At 45.9% G+C, this 26,279-nt stretch overlaps 1 protein-coding gene across 1 annotated transcript in view; it reads left to right on the top strand.

The window, feature by feature from the left end:
- Fry (FRY microtubule binding protein) overlaps positions 1-26,279 on the top strand; it is a 393,490-nt gene that overhangs the window by 70,355 nt on the left and 296,856 nt on the right. The window contains exon 2 of the mRNA XM_052168890.1: positions 14,865-15,037. The gene's annotated coding sequence lies outside the window, so the exon portion shown is untranslated. The remainder of the gene's footprint in view (positions 1-14,864; positions 15,038-26,279) is intronic.

Here is a 26,279-nt window from a genome sequence, read left to right as displayed (position 1 = left end):
TTTACTTCTTTTTTTTTAAATCTTGGTTTTTAAGAAAGATTTATTATATATGTAACATTTATTTATTTATTTATTTATTTATTATATGTAAGTACACTGTAGCTGTCTTCAGACACACCAGAAGAGGGTGTCAGATCTCTTTACTAATGGTTGTGAGCCAACATGTGGTTGCTGCGATTTGAACTCAGGACCTCTGGAAGAACAGTCAGTGCTCTTAACCACTGAGCCATCTCTCCAGCCCACCAAAATGAGTTTAAAATAATCTCCCAATCCTCTCTTTTCTACTCCACCTGCCTTCTTTTCTTTTTTCTTTTCTTTTTCTTTTCTTTTCCTTTCTTTTCTTTTCGTAAGTGAACCAGTTCTGGAGGGATCTGACCCATCTCTGCCATTCTGGCTGGGAGATCCTCTCCGATGACCATGACATAAAGTGGCCAGCTAAATGCTGTCACGTGCAACTCTCTTTTCCTTCCTCTGAGACAGAGGTTAACTGTGTTGACACAAGAGGGGTAAATACAATTTCGGTTGAGTCAGGGTTCAGGGCACTTGTCTTAAAGGAGCCCGGCACATCCTTTTGGCTCTAAGCCAGAGCTCCTGGTGAAGTGCATAAGGCCCTTGTGTTCCTTTGGCGCACTGGGAGTCACAGATCACCACACTCATGACTGGGCACCGTGGACCCCATGGACCCTGTACAGTACCCCGGTATCGCCACCCGCCTGTAGCTTCCCCTTTCCTGTCCTGGGAAAGTGTGCGGTGGGGCCAGCAGGAAACAGAGGTTGAGTACAGATGGAGATGTGCCAGCGACATCTCCAGTTAGTGTTTCCTTTAACATTAGAGCAGTGGTTCTCGACCTTCCTAATACTGCGACCCTTTAACACAGTTCCTCATGCTGTGGGGACCCCACACACACCATAAAATCATTTTCATTGCTACCTCATAACTGTAACTTTGCTACTATTATGAACTGTAGAGTAAATATCTGTGTTTTCTGGTGGTCTTGGGCAACCCCTGTGAAAGAGGCAGTCTATGCCTCAATGGGGTTTCGAACTGCAGGTTGAGGACAGCTGTTTTAGATATTCGTGGAAGTCAGTGACCCCTCACATCCTGGAATTATACTAAGGTGGGCTTGTATATGTCTACACATAAGCATAAATGGGGGCCTATAGATAAACATATATTTGGGCATATAGATAAACATGTATGTATGCCTCTACATATATATGTATGTATATACATGTCTTAGGGTTTCTATTCCTGCACAAACATCATGACCAAGAAGCAAGCTGGGGAGGAAAGGGTTTATTCTGCTTACACTTCCACATTGCTGTTCATCACCAAAGGAAGTCAGGACTGGAACTCAAGCAGGTCAGGAAGCAGGAGCTGATGCAGAGGCCATGGAGGGATGTTTCTTACTGGCTTGCTTCCCCTGGCTTGCTCAGCCTGCTCTCTTAGAGAACCCAAGAGCACCAGCCCAAAGGTGGAACCACCCACAAGGGGCCCTCCCACCTTGATCACTAATTGAGAAAATGCCCCACAGCTGGATCCCATGGAGGCACTTCCCCAACTGAAGCTCTTTTCTCTGTGGTAACTCTAGCCTGTGTCAAGTTGACACACAGAACCAGCCAGTATAATACATATGTGTAAATAAAAATGTGTACATAACACACACACACACACCTTCCACATCAGGAAAGCCTGAAGCACTATAGACCCCCTTGTTGTTAAGGCAGGACTGTATTATTATTATTATTATTATTATCATTACTATTATTATCTTCCTCCTTTATGTTAAGTGAGGATGGTTTTATTCTCTTCCTTACATGTCTTATCTTGACTCTCTGCTTCTCGCCTAACACGGAAAGAATACACTAAGTATGTTGTGTGTTTTGCAATACTTTTTTTTTTTTTAAAGATTTATTTATTTATTATATGTAAGTACACTGTAGCTGCCTTTACACACACCAGAAGAGGGTTTCAGATCCTGTTACAGATGGTTGTGAGCCACCATGTGGTTGCTGGGATTTGAACTCAGGACCTTCAGAAGAACAGTCGGTGCTTTTTAACCACTGAGCCATCTCTCCAGCCCGCAATACTTTATTTTTACACTCATGTATCTGTGTGTATGAGGTGGGCAGACCGCAGTGAACATGTGGAGGTCAGAGGGCAGCTTCTGGAAGTCGGATCTCTCCTTCCAACATGGCTGCCTGGGATGGAACTGAAGCAGTCAGCCTGGTGGCAAACACCTTGGCATTTTACCAGTCGTATCTAAATTTTATTTTCAAGGATTCTTTTCTGGTCATTCTTTCTCCCTCCCTCCCTCCCTACCTCCCTCCCTCCTTCCTTCCCTTCTTCCTTCCTTCCTTCCTTCCCTCCTTCCTGTTCCTTGTTTGTTTTCCTGTTATCTTCTTGAGTTACCTGTAAAATTCCCTACAGCTCTTCGTTGAATTGCTGTGCTTGTGTGCCAAGCCCTGGATCCTGGGACTTTCACCTGAATCCTTTTGTTTACCACCCCAGCCCTCCCTGGCTGCGGCCACTTCCTGTGTATAGATGCTATCACTTCCCCTTAAAGGATGAGGACAGAACTCTGTGGAGGTTAAAGTGTTCACTCCCTGTCACACAGCACCAAACCCCAACTTTCCAATTTCAAGTTCCCTAGGCTTTCAACTGCCCGCCCGGTCTGATGCTGCTAACTCTGGCCTGGATGGTAGAGTCTTTAAGGTCTGGGACACTGGGTTGGTCTCTGGGTTGCTTGTCTGTTATCTCTGGTCTCCGGGAAGCCTCCTTACATTGCTGCTTATAAGTTGGCAATTTTTCACCTTTATCAGTGTTGGCTGAGGGTTCTCGGAGAGGTCAAATAAAGCAACAGTTTCTTCTGATCCACCCTGCTTTTATGAGTTCTGGGGTTATTCAACCGACAGCCAAGTTTGAAAGAAGAGGAAATACGAAATGGCTTCATCTTATCAATGCTCCAGGTCACACAAGTCGAATTTGCTAGAGGCTATTTCATTTCAACTTACTCTGAGGCCTGCAACTGACCTACTGTGGGATTCTACCTTTGGGAGTAGAAGTCCAGGTTACCAGGTTGACTTCCAGGGCTCAGGGAGGGACACCCTCTTGTTTTAGAGTGTCAAGAGCATTGTTTAAGGGCACAGGGCAACATTGTTAACAAGATGTCTCAGATAGCAAAGCAAAGAGAAAACTTTGTAGCAGAAGCAAAGCTCTACCCAGGAAGTGTTTAAAAAAGAAATTGTACTGTTGTCCTCTTGAAACCTCGGTATTTCCTACAGTTTGATTGGTTTTATGGCTTTTAAATTGTAAGTTGTATAGTGTAAAACATAAACATAAGCTGTCCACACTTTTTTTTTTTAAAGATTTTATTTATTTATTATATGTAAGTACACTGTAGCTGTCTTGGGACACTCCAGAAGAGGGCATCAGATCTTGTTATGGGTGGTTGTGAGCCACCATGTGGTTGCTGGGATTTGAACTCAGAACCTTCAGAAGAGCAGGCGGTGCTCTTAACCACTGAGCCACCTCTCCAGCCCCCAGCTGTCCACACTTTTAACTCAGTGGTTTTAATTAGCCTCTGAGATGTTTAGTGCACAGCACTCTGTAGACAGGGTGACAAAGATCACCCTTTGGCCTGCTGAGCAGAGGACTGGATCTGCTGTCCTGGTGGCATTCAGGGCCAAGACTCGGACATCTTGGCAAAGGTTATGTTTCTCAGTTTTATCCCGGTGCGCTGTTCCCCTCCGAACTCGTCACTGCTGGTATATGATGGACACTTGATCGCTCCCTCCCCACTCCTTACTGAAGGTTCTCCTCCACTGCGTTTATGTAGCCAGGTAATTATTCTGGTCTTACAGCAGGCGCATGGCACAGCTCACTCCTTTATTCATTACGCTGTGAACACCCTAAAGTTGGGAACGCTGGCTCTTTCCTTGGCCCTATTCCCAACCTTGACTGGGACACTGAAGAACCCCAGCAAGTGCAGCGTGGGAAAAGGATGGAACGGCAGTGCTGTGGCCCCTCGTGGGGATGCCTTCCTCCTACTTCAGCAGTGGTTCTCAACCTTCCTAATGCTGCGACCCTTTAATACAGTTCGTCACGTTGTGGTGGCTCTCACCCACAAAATTATTCTCATTGCTACTTCATAATTCAAAAAAAATTTTTTTTGTTTTGTTTTTCTAGACAGGGTTTCTCTGTGTAGCCCTGGCTGTCCTGGAACTCACTCTGTAGACCAGGCTAGCCTTGAACTCAGAAATCCACCTGCCTCTGCCTCCCAAGTGCTGAGATTAAAGGCATGAATCATAGTGAGAATATATTTTCTGATGGTCTTAGGGGACCCCTATGAAAGCGTTCTTTGACTCTCGAGGGGGTTAGGACTGACAGGCTAAGAACTGCTGCTCTAAATACAAGCTCCAGACTCCTGTGCAGTCAGGGTTCCAGAAGGGCTCTGGAGGTCACAGGGGAGCCAGCCCTCACTGTGACCGTCAGCAAAGCACTGCTGCAGCTATCATATCCTACCTGCTGTCCCTTCCTCGGCTGCTGAAGGCCTTGCCTTTCCCCCATGAGCTGCTGTCCTTGTCCAAAGCTATTGGCGTTATCCAGAGCCTAGAAAGGTCGGTTAAACAAAACAGTACTGACTCCACTTCCTGTTGTTTTTTCCTCTTTTATTTTTCCTCTGAAGTAGGAAAAAAAAAGCATTTTGAACTCAGTTTGAAAAATGTCCAAAGCTGTTGTTGCAATTCACCTGTGAGCCTTTTGTGAATTGAGAAAACCAACCTCACTAGAGGGCGTGTCCTGGCGCCTTGCTGCTTGCCAGCCTTTGACCTACATACTTCAGTTGGTCTTGAACCTTTCTTCTTCTTCTTCTTCTTCTTCTTCTTCTTCTTCTTCTTCTTCTTCTTCTTCTTCTTCTTCTTCTTCTTCTTCTTCTTCTTCTTCTTCTTCTTCTTCTTCTTCTTCTTCTTCCTCTTCCTCTTCTTCTTCTCCTCCTCCTCCTCCTTCACCTCCTCCTCCCTTCCTCCTCCTCCTCCCTTCCTCCTCCTCCTCCTCCTCCTCCTCCTCCTCCTCCTCCTCCTCCTCCTCCTCTTCCTCTTCTTCTTCTTCTTCTTCTTCTTCTTCTTCTTCTTCTTTCTTCTTTCTTCTCCTCCTCCTCCTTCTCCTTTTTTAAGAGGAAAAATTGCCCATCTTCTGATGAAGTACTAGCTAGGTACTTACGTTTGTTTAGGTACATGAAGACAACTCCTAAAGTCTAAGCCCGTTTCTAGAATTTGTCAGAACTCTGAAAACACTGTTCTCATGTGGCTGTTCTCTTCCCAGTGCACTCACTGCTCAGGAGGCTGCGCCTCCAGCGGATACACTGAGCGCTCTCTGAATGCCAGGAGCTAGGCCAGGCTCTGGGGACACAAGAACCAGTAAGAAATGAGTCCCATCCCAGCCAAAGAGATTGACAAGCAGAGGTTTATAAGATGGGGGCAGGGGGTGGGGGTGGGGGAGGACAGATTCACAACACAGAGAGGCACAGAGTGGGGCAGGGGCATAGAGGAGCGGCAGGGAACCAGGAATGCTTCTCCCCGGGAGCTAGGAAGTGAGGTGGTGGGGCCAACACAGCAGGGCGCTGGGGATGAAGGAGTGAGCTGGACTGGGAAAGGGGTGGGGTGGGAAGTCCGGCCAAACCTGAGAGGAACTGTTGAGGTCAACACCTGTGATCCCGGTCGCTGAGGGGGGAGGGGAGGGATGGAGCTGGGCCTGCAGCAGCCTGTGGGGAGCCCTTAAACTCTACAAGCACAGAATGGCCTCCCAGTGGCCTTTTAGAAATTGCCCTTTGACACCTACATTGGGGACCTGCCCAAAGGCAGAATGGTACAAAAAGAGTTGACAGATCCAGGCAGGGGTTAAAGGAGCCTTTTGTTGGGAAGGGGGTGCCAGGATGGAGGATAGTATGAATTCTAAGAGTGGTAATTGCTGAATGTGGCTGTGGATACGCAGCTTGGGGGTGGGAGGGGATGTCAGGTGAGTTCCCAAAGAAAAAACACAGGTGACCAAGAAAATGCCCGCAGTTCAGAGGTCAGGAAGATGCCAGTGTGGACCAGTTAAAGGTGGGCATCTGGAGTGCCAAGCTGCTCTGCTGAGTAACTGCATTCATTACCCAGCTTAGGCCCTGATGTGGAGTTGAAAATCCATGTCTGTTTAAAATTCACGGATGATAACATATGCATCAATTGGCTTTTTGGCATTAATTAATAATACCTAATTTTAAAAATCCAAAGGTGCATAAATATAGACAAAAACAGATATATGCCTATGGTGTGTGTGTGTGTGTATGTTCCTGCTGACTTACCTTATTAATGAGCAGTATGAAATATTGTATGAAAATTTGCATCAGGAGATGCATTTGTGGGGCCAGAAAGATGGATCAGGGCTTAACAGCACTGAAGACTCTTCCAGGGCTCCTGCATTCAGTTCCTAGCACTAATGTTGGGTGGTTCACACAGCCACCTGCAACTCCAGATCTAGGGGATCTGATGCCCTTTTCTGGCCTCTGTGAACCCTGCATCCTTATGTCTATGCCACCCACATCCCCCCCCCCCCCACATATCACATATCAGTTCTGTTTTTTAAAATAATAAAACTAAATCTTTTACTTTTATTTATTTATTTGTTTATTTCTTTATTTTAATTTATTTACATTTCAAGTATTATCCCCTTACCCAGTTTCCCCCCTCACAGGAAACTCCCTCTCCCATCCCCCCTTCCCCTACTTCTATGAGCCTGTTCCTCCACCTACCCACTCACTCCCACCTCCCCACCCTTGATTCCCATACACTGGGGAATCTATCAAACCTTCATAGGACCAAGGACCTCTCCTCCCACTGATGCCTGACAAGGCCATCCTCTGCTACATATGCAGCTGGAGCCATGTGTACTCCTTGGTTGGTGACTTAGTCCCTGGGAGCTCTGGTAGGGTCTGATTGGTTGATATTGTTGTTCTTCCTATGGGATTGCAAATCCCTACAGCTCCTTCAGTCCTTTCTCTAACTCCTCCACTGGGGACCCTGCACTCAGTGCAATGGTTGGCTGTGAGCATCCAACTCTATTTGTAAGACTCTGGCAGAGCCTCTCAGGGGATAGTCTCTGGATGGCCTTTCCTTCAGTCTCTGCTCTGCACTTTGTCTCCGTACTTGCTCCCCGGAGTATTTTGTTCCCCTTTCTAAGAAGGATCAAAACACTCACACTTTGGTCTTCTGTCTTCTTGAGCTTCATGTGGTCTGTGAGTTGTGTCTTGGGTATTCGGAGCTTTGGAGCTGATAGCCACTTATCAGTGAGTGCATACCTTGTGTGTTCTTTTGTGATTGGGTTACCTCACTCAGAATGATATTTTCTAGGTGCCCGTGCGTCCCTGCCACCAGACACATATCAGTTCTGTTTTTTAAGAAGAAAAAGTATTTGTGTGAGCCATGGAGACTTATAATCCCTGTACTTGAAAGGCTGAGGCAGGAGGGTTACTATGAGTTTGAGGCCAGTTCCTGAAGAATGAATATCTTGGGTTCTTGACAAATATAGTATTTCAGTTTCCTTTTTAAAAAATGCTTTATGCGGGGAGAGAAGAGGGCTTATGGGACTTTCGGGGAGTGGAGAGCCAGGAAAGGGGAAATGATTTGAAATGTAAATAAAGAATATATCGAATAAACAAAGAAAAAATGCATTATGAAAAACTCAGTGTGATTCTCTTTAAAATATTTATAAAGATTTATTCTTAATTATGTGTATGTATGTGTGTAGATATGTGTGAGCATATGTGGGTATTATGTGTCCCTGTGGATATGTGTGTAAGTGCCTGTGTAGGTATGTTTGTGAGTTTCTGTGTGGGTATGTGTGTGTCTGTGCAGATACTTGTATATGGGTGCAGGTGTCTGTAGAGGGCAGAACAGAGCAAGGCATCAGATCTCTTAGAGATGGAGTTCCAGGGTCCTGGGAGTTGAACCCAGGTCCTCTGGACAAGTAATATATTCTCTTAACCACTGACCCATCTCTCCAGCATACTAGATTTTTCAAAATTCTTCGATTTTTAAAAAAGATTATTTATTTATTTTATGTATATGAGTACATGGTGGCCGTCTTCATACACACACACCAGAAGAGGGCATCGGATTCCATTACAGATGATCATGAGTCACCATGTGGTTGCTGGGAATTGAACTCAGGACCTCTGGAAGAGCAACCCGTGCCCTTAACCACTGAGCCATTTCTCTGGCCCAAAATTCTTCAATTTTTAAGAATTTCTAAGTTGTCCCACTACCATAAACTTGTGAAGAATTATTTCTCAATTTCAAAAAAAGCCAGTTAATTCTAATAGTAAATAAAAGCCTTACAAAAATATGTAAAAATCCAAGGCCAGGTATTTTGAGAAGAATTACTGTGTACAAATGGGGAACCACAAGATAGTGTTTAGGAAATTATGCATCAACCTCTGCCTCCTTACAAAGGCTACAGTAAAGCCACAGCACTCGTGGGTGGAAAAAAACTGGCCTTCCTAAGAGGATAACATTTCCTAGAGGTGGTGCAAGAGTTGATCCTCTGTGGACAAACTTGTTCAACAACAAGAAAAGTACAGCTTTGTGTAGAGCAGAGCGATTATCGGCTTACTGAGAACCTTTTTGATTTTCAGGCATCTGCCTGCTTTGTGGACGGTTCCTAGAAAAACTAGCATCATGTCTTGACTTCATTTGCCTACCTGCAGCAAGGGCTACAGGACACAAGGGAAAAAATGATTTCTATATCCACCAGTGTACATTACAAAGCCAATTCTTTGGGTTCTGTGGGGCTCCTGAGCCCAAGTTGTGGGAGGTTATTTCCTAACCATGTATCCGACCATGCGCAAGGGTGATTGGCTAAGCATTAGGTGAGCGGTAGAGACTTGGGGACCCAGATAGCAGAATGCAAGAATTTAAGGCACACCTGAAGGCCAACTGCTCCTTCCCTGCCAATGCTCAAGTGGGCCCTGGGAAAGCCACGCTGTTTGCAAATGGCTGGATTTGCAGCAGAGCTAAAGCAGCAGAGCTGTGGCTCTCGACTCCTTTAGGGGGTTGCATATCAGATATTTATGATTCATAACTAGAAAAATTACAGTTATAAACTAGCAACAAAATAGTTCTATGATTGGGGGTCACCACAGCATGAGAAACTGAATTACGGGGTCACAACATTAGGAAGGCTGAGACCCACTGAGCTAAAGGACTGTGAGTAAGAAGGAGATACGAGGCCGGGCGGTGGTACCACACGCCTTTAATCCCAGCACTTGGGAGGCAGAGGCAGGAGTTCTAGGCCAGCCTGGTCTACAGAGTGAGTTTCAGGACAGCCAGGGCTACACAGAGAAACCCTGTCTCGAAAACAAACAAACAAACAAAAAAAAAAAAAAAAGAAGGAGAGATGAGGTCAAAACAAGATAATGTATGGGCCTCATTCCTTCTGAGTCATGATTCTCAGGCCTCAGGATCCATTGTGCCTTTGTGGGAAAGACATCAACTCCAGATTTCATAGTGTCTTCCACTGTCTATTTGCTTTTGCTCTTCTGCCTCCTCCTCTTCCTCCTCCTGATCCTCCTCTTACTCCTCCTCCTCTTACTCCTCCTCCTTCTAAGTTAGAATAATTAGCATCTAACTTAATTTTTATTAATATTTTATTCATTTTGTGGTGTTGGTGGGGTGGGGCCTAGGGTAGCGCTCCACCCCTGAGCTATATCTCTCCCTGTCTTTGTTTTTCACACCTTCACAACCTCTCTTACAGCCATCTCAGTGGCTGAGGCCACCTCAGCCCCACCCAGTCACGTGAGATGCTTCCCAGGGATATGTCACCTCCCCTGGCTGAGGACAGGCTCTTGGGTTGGACTTGGGTGGAAACAGGACAGCAGGCAGAGATCCCAGGCAACAGTGCTCACCTTTGTTGGTGAGGCTGTGAGAGTCCTTTTCTTTTCTTTTCTTTTCTTTTCTTTTCTTTTCTTTTCTTTTCTCTTCTCTTCTCTTCTCTTCTCTTCTCTTCTCTTTTCTTTTCTTTTTTCTTTTTCTTTTTTTTTTTCTTTTTTTTTGTTTTTTGGATTTGCTTTCTTTCAAGACAGGGTTTCTCTGTGTAGCCCTGGCTGTCCTGGAACTCACTCTGTAGACCAGGCTGGCTCAAACTCAGAAATCCGACTGCCTCTGCCTCCCAAGTGCTGGGATTACAGGCGTGCGCCACCACCAACCGGCTGGAGAGTCCTTTTCTTCCTCTTCTTTTTCTTTACTTTGTCCAGTCTGGTTAAAAACCAAAGTGTGTGTTTCTTTTTAAATCAAAGGAGGATGAATGTTAAGAAGGCTAAATTATCATGACCATGGATGTTTTCAGTCTAGTTACCATGAAAATACCCTTCACACTGTAATTCAACTATAACTCATAGTATACAACAATGTGGTATTAGTCACAAATATCATGACTAGGGCACAAGAACCACCAATGGCTTTGCTTCTAGAATCACTGTAGGTTCTTATCTCAGTCGCTGTAAATGTATACTATGCATTAATTCTTGTATTTTACAAGACTAGAGAACACTGCTTGGGTGAACGCCTCTCCCACCTTCTAGGATATGATGTGAAATAAATTCTATTTTTGTCTAGAAAATGGGAAAAGGACAGATGAATAGGTACGCTCACCCGAGATAAGGGTTCTGGGAGAACTGAAGTTGAGTATTTCTTAGTGCTGTCCTTGGTAGGAGGGGGTCTCAGTTTGGGTCTCAGTTTTGATCTCGTTGCATGATAGGCTAGGGTTCTGGGACAGGTGAACACAGATCACACAATGCCATCTTGTACAATACATGGTAAGCTCAGAATCTAACGTGGGATCTAATTCTGGGCAGAGGCAAAAGTAAAATGGTTGAGCCTTTTATTTGTTTGGTTTTTGCAAGGCAGGGTTTCTCTGTGTCACTCTGACTAGGCTTGAACTAGGAAATCCACCTGCCTCTGTCTCCTGAGTACTGGGACTAAAGTTGTGTGCTACCACTGCCCAACATGATGGTGTTTTTTTCAACACTTGTCAAGAAGCAAGAAATTATCCATTCTACATGTACAACTACTGAAATTCCTCGTGTGCTTCTATTGTTTCTTCTAGTTGAACAGCAGTAGGAACCAAAGGAATATTCTGTGTGCAGTGATGAGGAACCAGGAAGAGAGGCGACAGAAACAAAGAGAGGGTCTAGAAGTGATTACAAACCCAAGGGTAAAAGGTGGGAAGTGAGACTTTTTTAGTCTTTGCCCTTAAAGGAAGGCTAGGTCTGCCTGTCATTATTCATGATTTCTGATACAGGTTCGGGCATGAGCCCTTTCCTGAATCACCTTCAGCGGGGCAGCATCTCCACGTTTTCCCGTACACGTCCTGTCATCAGACTGGGGAGGGTCCTTTCTTGGGAGTCTTGATTGGGAACACCGACGTCCAATCAGATAAAATGTATGCAGTCATGAGAAGGGTAGCATTTAAGTTGCCAGACACAGCCACCTAGCACTTGTGTTTATGTCCATGCTGTCATTATCTGTTTTATGTGCCAGTGACACCTCTCATTTAAACATTCCAACCGCCATTTACATTGCTGTAGGAAGCGAGGCATTGATGGAAGAAACAAGGTGGCTTCCATGTTCTGGACCATAAAAGCAAGACACCAGACCCTTCTGATGGGCTCGGTAAACAGCAATCTGTGTGTCTATTCAGAGTCCAAAACATAGAAGTTTAGATTTTTTTTAAAGTCTGAATAAAACTGATTTAAATGTACAGAAAATTAATTCAAATGGGAGTCCTATGCAAGATGTCCCTAGAGCAGTGCAGTGTCACTTGCTTAAGACCAGGATTGAGGGGTCTACCTCATCCTCATAACAAGGTAGGTGTTGAAGTTTGGTCAACCCATAAATGCACAAGAGAGGAAGAGCTTTGATAAAACTATGGCTATGGCTGCAACCTGGAAGTGGCATGTAAGAACATGTTGACCTTTGACCTGGAAATGGATAGAGCACACTAGAAGGCAGAGATGTTGAACTCTGTGCAGATGGTCAGGGAGGGCTTAGGTTTGGCTGCCATGGGTACATAGGAGAAATCTTCAGGGACACTGACTATGCCAGCCCAGTGACAATAGTCATTCACCAACCTTGTTTTGCAAACCACCTTTTCCAGGGCTAAAAATTTCACCGGGACAAAAAATACCTCAACATCTTTAGTTATGTTAGTAAGAATGCAAATCTCAGCCAGGCGGTGGTGGCACACACCTGTAATCCCAGCACTTGGGAGGCAGAGGCAGGTGGATTTCTGAGTTTGAGGCCAGCCTGGTCTACAGAGTAGGTTCCAGGACAGCCAGGGCTACACAGAGAAACCCTGTCTCGAAAAAAAATCCAAAAAATCAAATCTCAGTTCTATGTATTCAGTAGACAAATAAGACATAAACTAGTGGTCTTTTTCTGGCTGGGTTCATATGAGTGAATCAGGGCTAAAGAAAGGTTTGTTCATGTGTACCTGATTTTTCTTTTTAATGTTTATTTGTATGAGTACATTGTAGCTACCTTTAGGGCATCAGATCCCATTACAGATGGTCCTGAGACAACATGTGGTTGCTGGGAATTGAACTCAGGACCTCTGGAAAAGCAGTGGGTGGGTGCTCTTAACCACTGAGCCATCTCTTTAGCCCCGGTGTTCCTGATTTTTAAGGGAGTCTCCACAAGCCCCCCCAAAAGTGTCTTGAGAGTGGGCCAGGCAAGTTGGGATGCACGCCAGTAAGAACTAGTTCTGGTGGGGCCTGGAGAGATGGTTCTGCAGTTTAGAGCACCAACTGCTCTTCTGAAAGTCCTGAGTTCAAATCCCAGCAACCACATGGTGGCTCACAACCATCCATAATAAGATCAGATGCCCTCTTCTGGTGAGTCTGAGGACAGATACAGTGTTTTCACATTTAATGAATAAATAAATCTTAAAAAAAAAAAAGAACAAATACCGGTTCTGGGGCCATTTGTAAAGGTTCTGTGTGCGTGGCATTATAAACCTCAGCTTCTCGGTTTTATAAACCTTCAGCTGTTCAGATAAACAAATGTGGTTCCAAGAGAAGGCTTACTGACTGGAACCAAAACTTTTAAAACCTTTTTACATTTTGTTATGAATTACCAACTTGTTTTAAGAGGTCAGAGCCAGCTTTTTTTGTTGTTGTTGTTGTTGTTTTGTTTTGTTTTTGAGACAGGGTTTCTCTGTGTAGCCCTGGCTGTCCTGGAACTCACTCTGTAGACCAGGCTGGCCTCGAACTCAGAAATCCACCTGCCTCCACCTCCCAGAGTGCTGGGTTTACAGGCGTGTGCCACCACTGCCCGGTGTCCCACTAACTTCTAACTAGTAATACAACCTACTGGGCATCCCAGCAATCAGTTCCAGCAGGCACTGCTGAACCATCATACCCTTTGTGACGTTTGTGTCTACTGGTTCCTGACCCAGTTTAAAAGGACACACACACACACACACACACACACACACACACACAGAGAGAGAGAGAGAGAGAGAGAGAGAGAGAGAGAGGAAGAGGGAGAGGGAGACAGAGACAGACACACACAGAGAAACAGACATACACACAGATAGACGACAGACACACAGAGATCAACAACTTCATCTTTTGACTCATGCTCTATTCAGCTAGTCAGTGTGAGAGGTAGAAAGGGTGTGTGTGTGTGTGTGTGTGTGTGTGTGTGTTTGACTGCATTTGTGCGTGCATAAACGGGCATGCGTGCCTACAGATTTCAGATGGATGCAGCCCTAGGGCATGGCTAAGGAGTTTATTAAAGACTTGAGATTTCTGCACCAAGAAAAGAATGCAGGATTTTACAACATAACTAAAGCAAGGGAAAGGGAACGGGGAACAGAGTACAAAAAGCTTGAAAATCTGGAAGCAGAAGGGAAAAAAAAAAAAAGCTGTACCAGGAAGCTGCTTTTTCTCAGACCACCAAACCCAGTGAACCTTTTAACGGGAAGCAAGGCAGCACCGGGCAAACAACATTTATCCGTGATGTGCTGAATGGCGAAAGCTATCGCTCCTGGGGTTGAAGCTTGTTTTCTAGAACTCTGGCTCTCCAGCCAGGCTTCCTGAATTTCTGGAGAAGCCATCTGCCAGGTGGAGCACAGGATGGAAGGGTGGGTCAGGGCGATCCGGGCTTCCCGGCACTGCTGCCTTACCGCACACGCCCACAACCGGTTCCTTCCTGGTCACGGCTGGTGAGCTCTCCTTGTCCCTTCTAGCCAATTTCAAGTTGGCCGCCAGTCAAATATGAATCCAGAAGGATGTGTACGAATGTGCAGCTCGAACCACAAAGATAAAAGTGTAAAAATACTTCTCCCAAACTGGTTTAAAAAAAAAATCTCTAAGTGTTGTGGGAGATCCTGGGAAATTAAGACTCTCGGTTTGCACCGGCTTTCGTTCTTACACGGCTTGTGTTTGCTTTATAGCTGGACACCAATAAAACAGAAATTTCCCTCTTGATACCACTTTTACTGTCTTTCGCAAGTACCTGCATATCACATCTCCTCAAGTCTCCAGCCCCTAGCAATTTATCCAGACATCGCCCCTCCCACCCCCGCCCCCTGTGCTATTAACAGTAGAGGGAGGAGTTACTTGGTAATTCTACACCTGTTCAAATCCCCGCCCACCAACTTGTTAAGCTTCCCAAACAAGTGTAAGACCATGCATGGGAACTTCCAGTCTCTGGACCTGGGGCAGGAGGTGCTTCTGGTCGCCACTGGGACTAACTTTGACGAGTTTAGTTCAGAGTCTCCGATGAATCTGCTACAATGGCCGTTGATGACAGCAATTTATATTCCAGAACAAAGAACAAGTTAAATTCATCTCAAAATGAATTTAAATCATTGAGACGGAGCAGCCTGCCACTTGAACTTCCCATCGGAAATCACGTTAAAGGAAAACTTCAAAGAAACATCAAAAACCTGGAACCGTTTCACCTGAGGCGTCCCAAAAAGAGACCGTCCATATTCCCAGGTAGGAATTGTTTGAATTCGTACTTTCCGGTTAAAATGAAACAAAAGCAGTGTATACAATCAAATTGTAAATAAGGCAGGTACTTTTTGACGGCTGGAACTGCAATGGAAGTGTGACCTTAAGGAGTTAGAACCATCTCTCAAATGCGTCCTTGAAGAGTTAGAGCTGTCTTTGCATTTCAAAGCACTGAATGTCTTCCTTTTATCTGATTGGCTGTGAGTCCTCTCAGGCTCTGTTGTTGATAGGCGGCTGGGCAGTTGTGGATTGGTAGCATCCGCGGGTTTGTGGAACTGCTTTGCTTGCAAGCCTAAGAATTCTGTGTAGCATTACATGCCCAAGGTTGAATTGTTGAGCGATGCTGACTGACAGTGTGTGTGTGTGTGTGTGTGTGTGTGTGTGTACCAGAAATCAACAGCAGTAAGTTCTCCGGTGCGTGCTTCAAATTCCAACCCTGCATCAGAGCCTGAGACCATTTGTAGTCACTAGCTCAAATCAACAATGTGGTCGGGGTGCTGGGTGGGGGAGTGGGGGGTGTATTTAAATGACAGGAGAAACATGAATCTGAGTCTTGAGAAGGGTCTGCAACATCTGTGACATTGGCCTTCAACATTCTTCAGGGAATTTATTGGGCATACGGTTAGAGAACAGAAGACACCTGTCACGGGTGCCCTAACTGTTACCCGACTGTGCTAAGTGACCTCTGCGGCTTGAATTATTTAAATGACTTGATTTCAATGTCATTTGCCTTGGAATTTCTAGGAAACACTGGATCTGCCTTTTTGTTGTGGTTTGCTGTTTTATTGCAGTTCTTTAAAATGTAGGACAGATTTATAACAACGCAGAGGGCTGGCTCTGTTGTACTGGAAAATGAGAAAATAATACAGTTCAAGACTATTTCATAAAAATTATATTGAGGGGCTGGAGAGATATCTCAGTGGTTAAGAGCACTGACTGCTCTTCCAGAGGTCCTGAGTTCAAATCCCAGCAACCACATGGTGGCTCACAACCATCTGTAATGGAATCTGATGCCCTCGTCTGTGGTGTCTGAAGACAGTTGCAGTGTACTTACATATAAAAAAAAACTAATCTTTTAAAAAATTATATTGAGTTTCTTAGTGTCTGACTGTTTATACTGTTTTAGGGAATTAGGTAGAAAATAATTTGGGGATCTAGAAGCACCAGGTCACAAACTGAAATTACAGTTCTTTTATTTTTATTTTATACGTATGAGTGTTTTGCCTTCGTGTTTGTGTCTTCATGACCCGTGACTACAGAGAACAGAAGAGATGCCAAATCCCTGGCACTGGAGTTACACATAGTTGTGAGACACCATGTAGGTGCTGGGAATTAAATCCAAATCCTTCAAAAGAACAAATGCCCTTAACCACTGAGCCTCACCAACACACACACACACACACACACACACACACACACACACACACCAGATATTTCTTTTGTGGAGCTGTTGCTGTATTGAGTTTCTTGTTATTTCTCTGTTTTGTGCTCCTTTGGTGGGGAGGAATGTGAGAGGACCAAGGTTAGAGTCGGCCAGGGGATGGGAGCTGTAATGTGTTGGGAGAGGAGAGAAGGGGTGAGAGGGCCGCTTCGAGGACGGCTGGCCTTTGGACGTCTAAGGTAAAGCCTGCTTTGGACCTGGAATCTCCAGGTTCACCCATCCCTAAGGTGGTGGTTTGGGTAAGAATGGCCCCATAGGCTCGAGGATTTGAATGCTTAGGGAGTGGCCCTATTTGAAAGGATTATGAGGTGTGGCCTTGTGGGAGGATGGGTGTCCCTGGGTGTGGGCTTTGGAGTTTTTAAGAAGTTTTAAGAACCCAAGCTAGGACCAGAGGCTCGGCTCTCCTCCTGCCTTCAGATCCAAATGTGAATTTCTCAGCTACTTCCCCAGCATCATGTCTGCCTGTGTGCCATGCTCCCTGCCATGATGAGAATGGACGGAACCGTGGAAGCTGTAAGGCAGCCCCAATGAAGTGATTTCCTTTATAAGAGTTCTTTGATCATGGTGTGTGTTCACAGCAATAGAACAGAGATTAAGATGGGTATCAAGCACTCAAACTAGCCTTGTTTTCTGGAAACCCATAGCAGGCAGGAATCACTTTAATCACTTTCAGATAGGCTGTGTGTGTGTGTGTGTGTGTGTGTGTGTTTGTGCATGTGTGTGTATGTATATATGTATGTGCTTGTATCTGTGTATATATGTGTGTGTTTGTGTACATGTGTGTATTTGTTTGTATGTATGTGTGTGTGCATGTATCTGTGTGTGTATGTGTATAAGTATGTGTGTATATGTGTGTATAAGTGTATGTTTGTGTGTGTGTAACTGTGTGCATGTATGTGTATGAGTGTGTGTGTAAGTGTGTGTACAGTGTGTGGGGGGGTTCCCTCATTTCTTCTACAACCATATACTTTCTTCCTGTCTGATTTTGTCAGACTGGATTTACATAAGTCGTCATCCATTCTGTGTGTCTCCAGCACAGTTCCCGGACCGACCCACTTCCCTAAGGCTTAGAGCACCTTGGTCCTGAGCCATGGTCCCCACCTTTCCTTACAGTCACTTGGCCCTGATGTGCACAGCCTCTTCTCCTGGACTTTACAGAAACCTCCCTTTCTAACCTTGAGTTGACAGAACTGATTTGGCGAGGTGAAGCGTGACACATGGACTTGGGTCTCGATGGTGTCCGAGGGTGGCTGCCTGTGTGCGCCCAGCCTCCTCACAGGCTGCTGGGGACAACTATAGTCTTCGTTTCTGTGTTTTTCTGTTTTGGGTGCTTTGGGTTGGAAGTATTTGCAGTACTGAGGTTTGAACCCAGGGTCTCACGTGCGCTCTGAGCGAGGTCACTGAGCGCTATCCCCAGAGTTCCTTTTTTACTTCTTTTTTTTGTTTGTTTGTTTTGTTTTTGGATTTGGTTTTTTTTTTTTATCGAGACAGGGTTTCTCTGTGTAGCCCTGGCTGTCCTGGAACTCACTCTGTAGACCAGGCTGGCCTCGAACTCAGAAATCCGTCTGCCTCTGCCTCCCAGAGTGCTGGGATTACAGGTGTGCGCCACCACTGCCCGGCTCTTTTTTTACTTCTTTAAAAGATTTTTGTTATTTATTGTTTGTGGTTGTGTGTGCTCGCACACGAATGTGCACTTCTGCATGCATGTAGAAGAGAAGGGGAGGGAGGGGAGGACGAAGGGAGAGGAAGAGGAAGGGAGGGGGAGGAAGGAGGTGTTACATACTCTGGAACTGGGGTTCCAGGAGGTTTTACGCCCCTGACACAGGTGCTGGGGACTGAACCAGGATCCTTTGAGCTGCCGACCCCTCCCTCCAGCCCCCTCTTCTCACACTGTGCTTCATTCTGGTCTCCATCTCACTATAGGCCAGGACAGCCTTCAAGCTGTAATCCTCCTGTCTCAGCCTTCTAAGCAGCTGTGGCACTGGACCTAGCTTGGGTCTTCCTATATCTGCCCATAGTTCCCTCTATGCATACAGCATCAGGAGACGGACTGTGCCCACCCCTGCCACCTGGGGACCAGAGCCAGTTAGAGTCACCTGCCCACAGTCTGAGCAACAACAGTTCTACCTATCTCTTTGTTCACTTGTGGCCCCACTGCCCTGGGGCTTGCACCAGCTGCTCTCCACAGCGGGTGACCGTGAAGAACAGCTGGCTGTCCATCTCGACACGGTTCCTGCAAATGGAAACACACACTGGCTGTGACATGTGTTCCCAGTGTGTGCTGCTATACAGGTACACAGGAACCACAGACTTAATAAAGGGGCGGGGTGGGGCGGGCAGGGGCGGGGCATTTGGAGTACGAAGGTGTCTTCTGAGGTTAGTAAACTGCACTCTGGGGCTGAGGCTTTCTGGACTGGAGCCTTCGGCCCTTACCACTGCGTCCCCCTGACGGTATGCTCCTCGGCTGCTGAACCATCTGTCTTATGAGAGGCAGGACTTGAGAACAAGGGTTCTGGTGTGTGCTCCTGCCCTTTCCCTTGTGCCCAAAGGCAGTTGGAGCCTCCACCTTCTGGAGTCTCCTATCTTCTGTAAGTGCTTCTTGGTGGGTTGGTCCAATTCATTCATTTGTACCTTCTTTCACAAACTGTTTATTTAGCTCTTGCATCAGAATAGCAGACGGCGCCTTCAAGGGCTAACTCCATTACCTTTTTAGTTGTTCTCTGTCCTTTACCTCTGGGGCATCATTTACCTATCTAAAGGGTAAGTCTGTTTCTTTTATTTCTTAATTATTCATCCGGCAATCTTAGGATACTCACCAATTAGATAAAGTCCAAACTCAACTGGAAGTTAGAAATAGCAAGTTCAGGCCGGGCGGTGGCATGCGCCTGTAATCCTAGCACTCTGGAGGCAGAGGCAGAGGCAGGAGGATTTCTGAGTTCGAGGCCAGCCTGGTCTACAGATCCAGGACAGCCAGGACTACATAGAGAAACCCTGCCTTGAAAAACCAAAAACAGAAGAAAGAAAGAAAGAAAGAAAGAAAGAAAGAAAGAAAGAAAGAAAGAAAGAAAGGAAGGAAGGAAGGAAGGAAGGAAGGAAGGAAGGAAGGAAGGAAGGAAGGAAGGAAGGAAGGAAGGAAGGAAGAAAGAAAGAAAGAAAGAAAGAAAGAAAGAAAGAGCACGTCCATCTACTGAGCCCAACCCTGCCCCGCCCCACCCCACCCAAGCCCCTTCCATAGTCTTTCTAGGCTTTGCCAGTTTCAGAAGTCAGCCCTTCGTGCTTGCTTTACCAGGGTTAGGCATTCTGATGTAGGTGCTCCAGCGCCTGAGCTTTGTCCGCTGTTGTGTTTCTGTCATCTTAGAGTGATGCCCTGGGTGACATTTCAGTGGCATCTGTGGGACAACAGAGAGCTTGGCCTGCCTATAGACAGTTACTGTTACAAAGTGTTTCCTGGGCTTGTACTCTGTCGTCTTATCTGAGGCTCGGTGGTCACACAGTGATGGCAGCAGCCGTGACTCCTCCTCTGTTCTGTGTCCACCGCAGTTCTGTGTGTGAAGTGCCTACATGCTGCCAGAGTCCGCAGGCCTGGTAAAAAAACCATAGGTGATGTATGTCACATGTCACACCGCCTCCTCTCCATCAGCCACACCCTGCCCGTCTGATCCAAAGGCTTCTTTAGAAAGCTGCTTTGCTTAAGTAATAAACATTGTTTACTCTCAAAGTTACTAAGGGAATAAAGGTTTGGCTTTATTTTATATTTTCATTTATTTTTTTAAGAAAAACAAATTTCACAATACTCTTCTACCCAGTCCTTTGAAGAAAACCAAATTGCCCATAATATGGTTTGTTTACTTATCACTTATTTGCAAAGAGGCAAAAGGAAATATTTTTAGACTTGCGAAGAGACTGACTGGGAGCCAGTACAGGCAGAAAGTCACCACTCCGTGGCTCAGCTTTGAGCTTCTTTTCCTTGTGGTGCGTGTGTGTGTGTGTGTGTGTGTGTGTGTGCGTGCGTGCGTGCGTGTGTGTGTGTGTGTATGTGTGTGTGTGTGTATGTGTGTGTATGTGTATGTGTGTGTGTATGTGTGTGTGTGTGTGTGCGCGTGCGTGCGTGTGTGTGTGTGTGTGTGTGTGTGTGTATGTGTGTGTGTGTGTATGTATATGTGTGTGTGTGTATGTGTGTGTGTATGTGTGTGTGTGTGTATGTGTGCTTAGGTATATTACATAATGTAGCCCGCTGGAAATATGTACGCGTAAATCTATATTTATGTTTCTGCATTCATTGATTTACCTGGGTCTGATCTAAACACTCCATGTGTTGCTTTGCAGATGTGTGTGTGGTTACAGATCTGAGATCAGTACACCGTTTCTCCTCCCCAAGATTTATTTATTTTATTTTATGTGTGTGTATAAAGTGCTTGTACCTACGTCTGTGTAACACATGCTTGCTTGCAGTGCCTGTGGATCCCACACGAGGGCGTCCTAGATGATCTTGAGCCACTCACTGTGTGGTGGCTGGGAACTGAACAAGGATCCTTTGGAGCATCAGCCAGTGCTCTTGGCCACTAAAGCCATCTCTCCAGCTCCTGGAGCATCATTTTTAGATTTCATGTATCAAAAAATGTATACTCAAAGGTGAATAGAAGGATACAGAAGAGAGGGAGGAAGGGAGAGAAGGAGGGAGGGAGGGAGGGAGGGAGAGAGAGTGAGCGAGCTCTATTCAACAAAACCTGAATATCTTATAGAAAACATTTTGCCAGGTCTAAGATATGAGGGAGGCCCTGATCTCTTATCGGTTGCTTTACTTGGACAAAGGTGAGTGGAATTATGAATTTGGGTGCTCAGATTTCTCTGAATCTGAAACCCGTGTTTCTGTGGTGCCCCCAAGAGCTGTACGGACATCATGCCACCTGGCACAGAATCTGAAACTGGCCAGGGAGTGTCTTCTTCCTACGGAACAGCCCCAGGACTGGTCACAAGTCCTCATCAGGACTTCTCCAGGTCTTTCCTTGCCATCTGTGTCTCAGTAAAGTAGTCACAGGGAAAGGGTCTTAAGTCAATGTCCCTCCCCACAGGGTCCAGAAAGGGTCTCCTGCCTTTAAAGGTCTCCGGATCCTTATAAAGCTAAGAGAATATTCACTTGTCAAGGTAAAGCATTATTTTTCAAATAATAGTTCTGGGAGGACCTTTTACAGAATGCTGGACCCCGGGCAAAACTCTAATCTAGAGCTAGGCTTCCTCTTGCATTGTTAATGTCTTCCCACTTGTGCCTGATACTTGTCCTGTCTCCTGGTCAAGAATTGCTCTGTTAAGTGGAAAGACCTTCAAACATTAAAGTTACCCTCACCCAGTCTCAATGTTTACCATTAAAATGCACAAGCCTTTCTGCCCAGCTGCCCCGCTTCATGGCCCCACCTGACCCTGCACATTCATCTGCATCCCCTCAGAAAAGCACAGTGGTGGGCATAGAGGCACAGTGTGGCCTCTGACAGAAGGAAACTGATCAAACAAAAACTCATGAGTTTTTTGGTTTGTTGTTATTTGTTTGTTTCCTTTGTTTTTTTTTTGTTTTTTGGGTTTTTTTTGGGGGGGGGGGGTTGGTTTTTTTTTTTGAGACAGGGTTTCTCTGTATAGCCCTGGCTGTCCTAGAACTCACTCTGTAGACCAGGTTGGCCTCGAACTCAGAAATCCGCCTGCCTCTGCCTCCCAGAGTTCTGGGATTTCAGTCGTGTGCTACCACCGCCTGGCCGTTTGTTTCTTAATAATAGTTCCTTGATTTGAGAGACATTATTTATAAACTTACAACTGTTCTTTAAATGCCGGAGGAGAAAAACGAATACCCTACCTCTTCTTTGCAAGGTTCCATACCTAAAAACAAAGTTCTTCAACTCTTTATAGACAGGCTGAAGAAATGGTTCAATGCTTAAGAGCACTGGCTGCTCTTCTGACAGACTCACGTTTAGTTCCCCCTGCCCACACGCGGTTCACACTCATCTATAGCCAAGTTCTAGAGAGTCCGACACCCTCCTCTGGCCCCTACAGGTACTGCACACACGTGGTTGACATACATACATGCAGGTAAACCTTATACACCTAAAATAAAAATAAATAAGTCTTTAAATAACAAGCTTCCATTACAAAAAGAGAAAGGAAGGAAGCTGCAGGTCTATATGATTAGTTAAATAAGGTTTGGAGGATGTAAGCATTTCAAAGGTACACATTGCTTAATTTCTACTAAATTAGAAATAACTTTGCTGTTTGGAGTTTATATAGCTGTCCAGTTCTTCAATCAGAGGAGGTAACTGAATCCTTTTGCCTAACTTAATATTTGAAGTGATGACAGAAGCCTTTTTATTGGCAATAGATCACTTCCTGATTCAACACTAGACTGTTCCACACACCACACAAACACAGGTGGGTAAGAGGAAAGAAAACTGTCAAAAGCGATTTGGGGGAGGGGGCGCAGAGTAGGAATACAGGATCTGCACCCAGGGGGCGTGGAAGAATTGAAGATGTTGAAGATGGGGGAGAGACATTTTTTTTTTTTAAGACAAGAGAAATAAGATAATGTGGCTGTCCCAGACATATTCACAGTTGCCTCCCCCAGCAGGGAACAGATGAAGTGTATTACTGTGGAAGGTTTGTTGACCTAGCAAGATAATCTGCAGATATGGACCTGTAGCTGGGTGCTAGGCTGGAGCGCATTGGAAGCTTGGCTGATGTCACCTACTAACTTAGAAAGGAAGGGGTCCGTGTGGAACTGATGATTTCTGAACGCTTCCCGGCGCTGCAGAAAAGGACAAAGCAGCAAAGACATAGATTACAAAAAGAAACTGTGGAATCCGGAGTCTGTGGGACTGAGTCTCATAGGAAAGAGGGAGCACTGGGGGAGGGGTGCTGAGAAATCTAACCGGTGGTGCCCAAGAGTTGGCGCCTTAGTGCTATTGTGTCTCTTGGCCATTGTGTTGATCTGCAGGGTCACTACTTATCCCAGTGACCGCATCTACCTATAGCATCCGTAATTCAGTTTACTAGGGAGAGTACAGGGTACTTTCATCATCTTTGAAAATGAGTTGGGGTCGGGGGCTAGGGACAGGTTTGCAAATCCACTACTCTCTGTCCACCGCTCAAATTCAGTTCCATGTTTACGAGCTTAGCTTCTTTTCTGTGTGGAAGTTCAGGATTTAAAACACCGTGAAATGCATTAACACGCAAAAGGGCTACACAAAATCCACATTTAGTCAGTCGACTGGAATTCTGTCCCTTCCCTGAACCACAATGTTTATAAAGCCTTAATCTCCTCTACCCTGTAATTATATTCTCAATGGACCACACTGAGGCATGCACTCATTGCCAAATGGGCTGGTGCTGTGCATCTGCTTAAACGCTGTGTAATAGGACTGGGGGGGGGGGGTATCGTGGGGTTTTAAATAAAATTATAAACGGGAAATGCCGTGAATTTTATCCCTTTAGTATTTAAACAATGTGATTAAGTAGTAGTTGCCTTAGAGAGAGGGTGAGGGTGAGGGTGAGGGAGAGGGAGGAGAAAAAGGAGGGAGGGAAGGAGGGAGGCGGAAGAGGAGGAAGTGAGGGAAGGAGGGAGGAGGAAGAGGAGGGAGGGAAAGGGAAGAAAGGAGGGGAGAGGAGAGGAGAGACTCACTCCTTTATTAGCAGCCTCTATTGCTGACCCATTCCCAAAATAATAGCATTAATCCACTCTCAGGGCCACTGTTTCTGCCAGCCTTTGTCTGTTTGTGTATTTTGCTTTATTGTTGAGACAGTATCTACTGTGTGGCCTCAGACTCAGTTCCAAAGGCTGGCATGACAGGCCTGTGCTACAGGAGTTAGCTAAGGCCCTGTCTTTTATTGCCACACCCCACAAAATTAAAGTTTGACCTGGGTTTTGGAAAGAACATACAAACTATAGAAATGCTCTACTTCTAAATTATTAGAATTTGATTTAGGGATAATGATATATTTTTTGAGCCGGGCAGTGGTGGTGCCCTTTAATCCCAGCACTTGGGAGGCAGAGGCAGGCAGATTTCCGAGTTCAAGGCCAGCCTGGTCTACAGAGTGAGTTCCAGGACAGCCAGGGCTACACAGAGAAACCCTGTCTCGGAAAAAAAACCAAATAACAAACCACAACAAAAACAAAAAAGATATACTTTTTGTAAAGCTATGTAGAATCTTTAACCTGGGAATTTTGCCAAGTCTGGACACCAACAGCTGTTTTAGCAATTTGTCATGGACGGTTTTCAAAGTCAGTAAGACTTGTGGCATCTCTCTGAGAGATATTATTTTTCTTATTTAAATGTACTTTTTGAGGATCTCCTATGTGGTACCATCTTTACATCATTATGCTCCTCCTCCCTCCACTCCTCCCTCTTCCCTCCACTCCTCCCTCTCTACCTTACACTCTTCCCCTCCTCCCTCCACTCCTCCCTCTTCCCTCCACTCCTCCCTCTCTACCTTACACTCTTCCCCTCCTCCCTCCACTCCTTTCTCTCTTCCCTCCACTCCACCCTCTCTTCCTTATACTCTTCCCCCTCCACCCTCCACCCCTCCCTCTCTTCCCTCCACTCCTTCCTCTCCTCCTTCCACAACTCCCTCTTCTCCTTCTGCTCCTCCCTCTCTTCCCTACACTCCTCCCTCTCTTCCCTCTACTCCTCCCCCTCCTCCCTCCACTCCTCTCTCCTCCCTCCACTCCTCCCTCTCCTCCCTCCACTTCCTCTGTCCACTCTTCTTCCCCTTCCTCCCTCCACTCCTCCCTCTCCTCCCTCCACTCCTCCCCCTCCTCTCTTCCCTCTACCCCCTCTCTTCCTTACACTTCTTCCTCTCTTCCCTCCACTCTTCCCTCTCCTCCTCCACTTCTTCCTCTCTTCCCTCCACTCCTCCCCCTCCTCCCTCCACTCCTCTCTCCTCCCTCCACTCCTCCCTCTCCTCCATCCACTTCCTCTCTCCACTCTTCTTCCCCTTCCTCCCTCCACTCCTCCCTCTCTTCCCTCCACTCCTCCCATGACCCTCCACTCTCTCTCACATATATGACCTTTTCCTGTTTCTTATTATCGCACACATATACAACCTACTGATCCCGTTTAGTATTGCTCACACGCACCTGTGTTTAGGCTGACCACTTGGGATTAAATGACCTACCAGGAGACTCATCCCTCGTAAAAATAGACTCCCCCTCTTTCATCTGCGCTTGATTGCCTGTAGCTCTTCATGTAGGAGTGAGGCCTTAAGAAATGTCTACAGCCCATGCTACCACGCTGGCTGTTGTCAACATTGTGGCAGTTTGACTGTGCTTGGTCCAGGGAGTGGCACTATTAGGAGGTGTGGCCTTGTTGGAAGAAGTGAGCTATGAGCGTGGGCTTTAAGACCCTCGTCCTAGTGACCTGGAAGCCAGTCTTCTCCTAGCAGCCTTCAAATGAAGATGTAGAACTCTCAGCTCCTCCTACACCATGCCTGCTGGAATGCTGCCATGCTCCCGCCTTGATGATACTGGACTGAACCTCTGATCCTGTAAGCCAGCCCCAACTAAATGCTGTCCTTATAAGAGTTGTCTCGGTCATGGTATCTGCTCACAGCAGTAAAACCCTAAGACAGACATTGTGTGAGTCTTGGTTAAGTGACCATATTGCTCATATCTGCTGAGTACAGTTTCCCTGTCTGTCTAAGATGCTGTGTCAGGGCACGTGCCCTGGTCCTCTGGCCACAGTTTACCTTTCACATGATGCTCCTGGGCCTTGGGTCTTTCTACTTATTCTTCTTACGGGTGTGACTTTGAGT

Source organism: Apodemus sylvaticus, chromosome 22 (genome assembly GCF_947179515.1).
Source record: "Apodemus sylvaticus chromosome 22, mApoSyl1.1, whole genome shotgun sequence".
Lineage (NCBI taxonomy): Eukaryota > Metazoa > Chordata > Mammalia > Rodentia > Muridae > Apodemus > Apodemus sylvaticus.
This window is presented reverse-complemented; position numbering and strand designations above follow the sequence as displayed.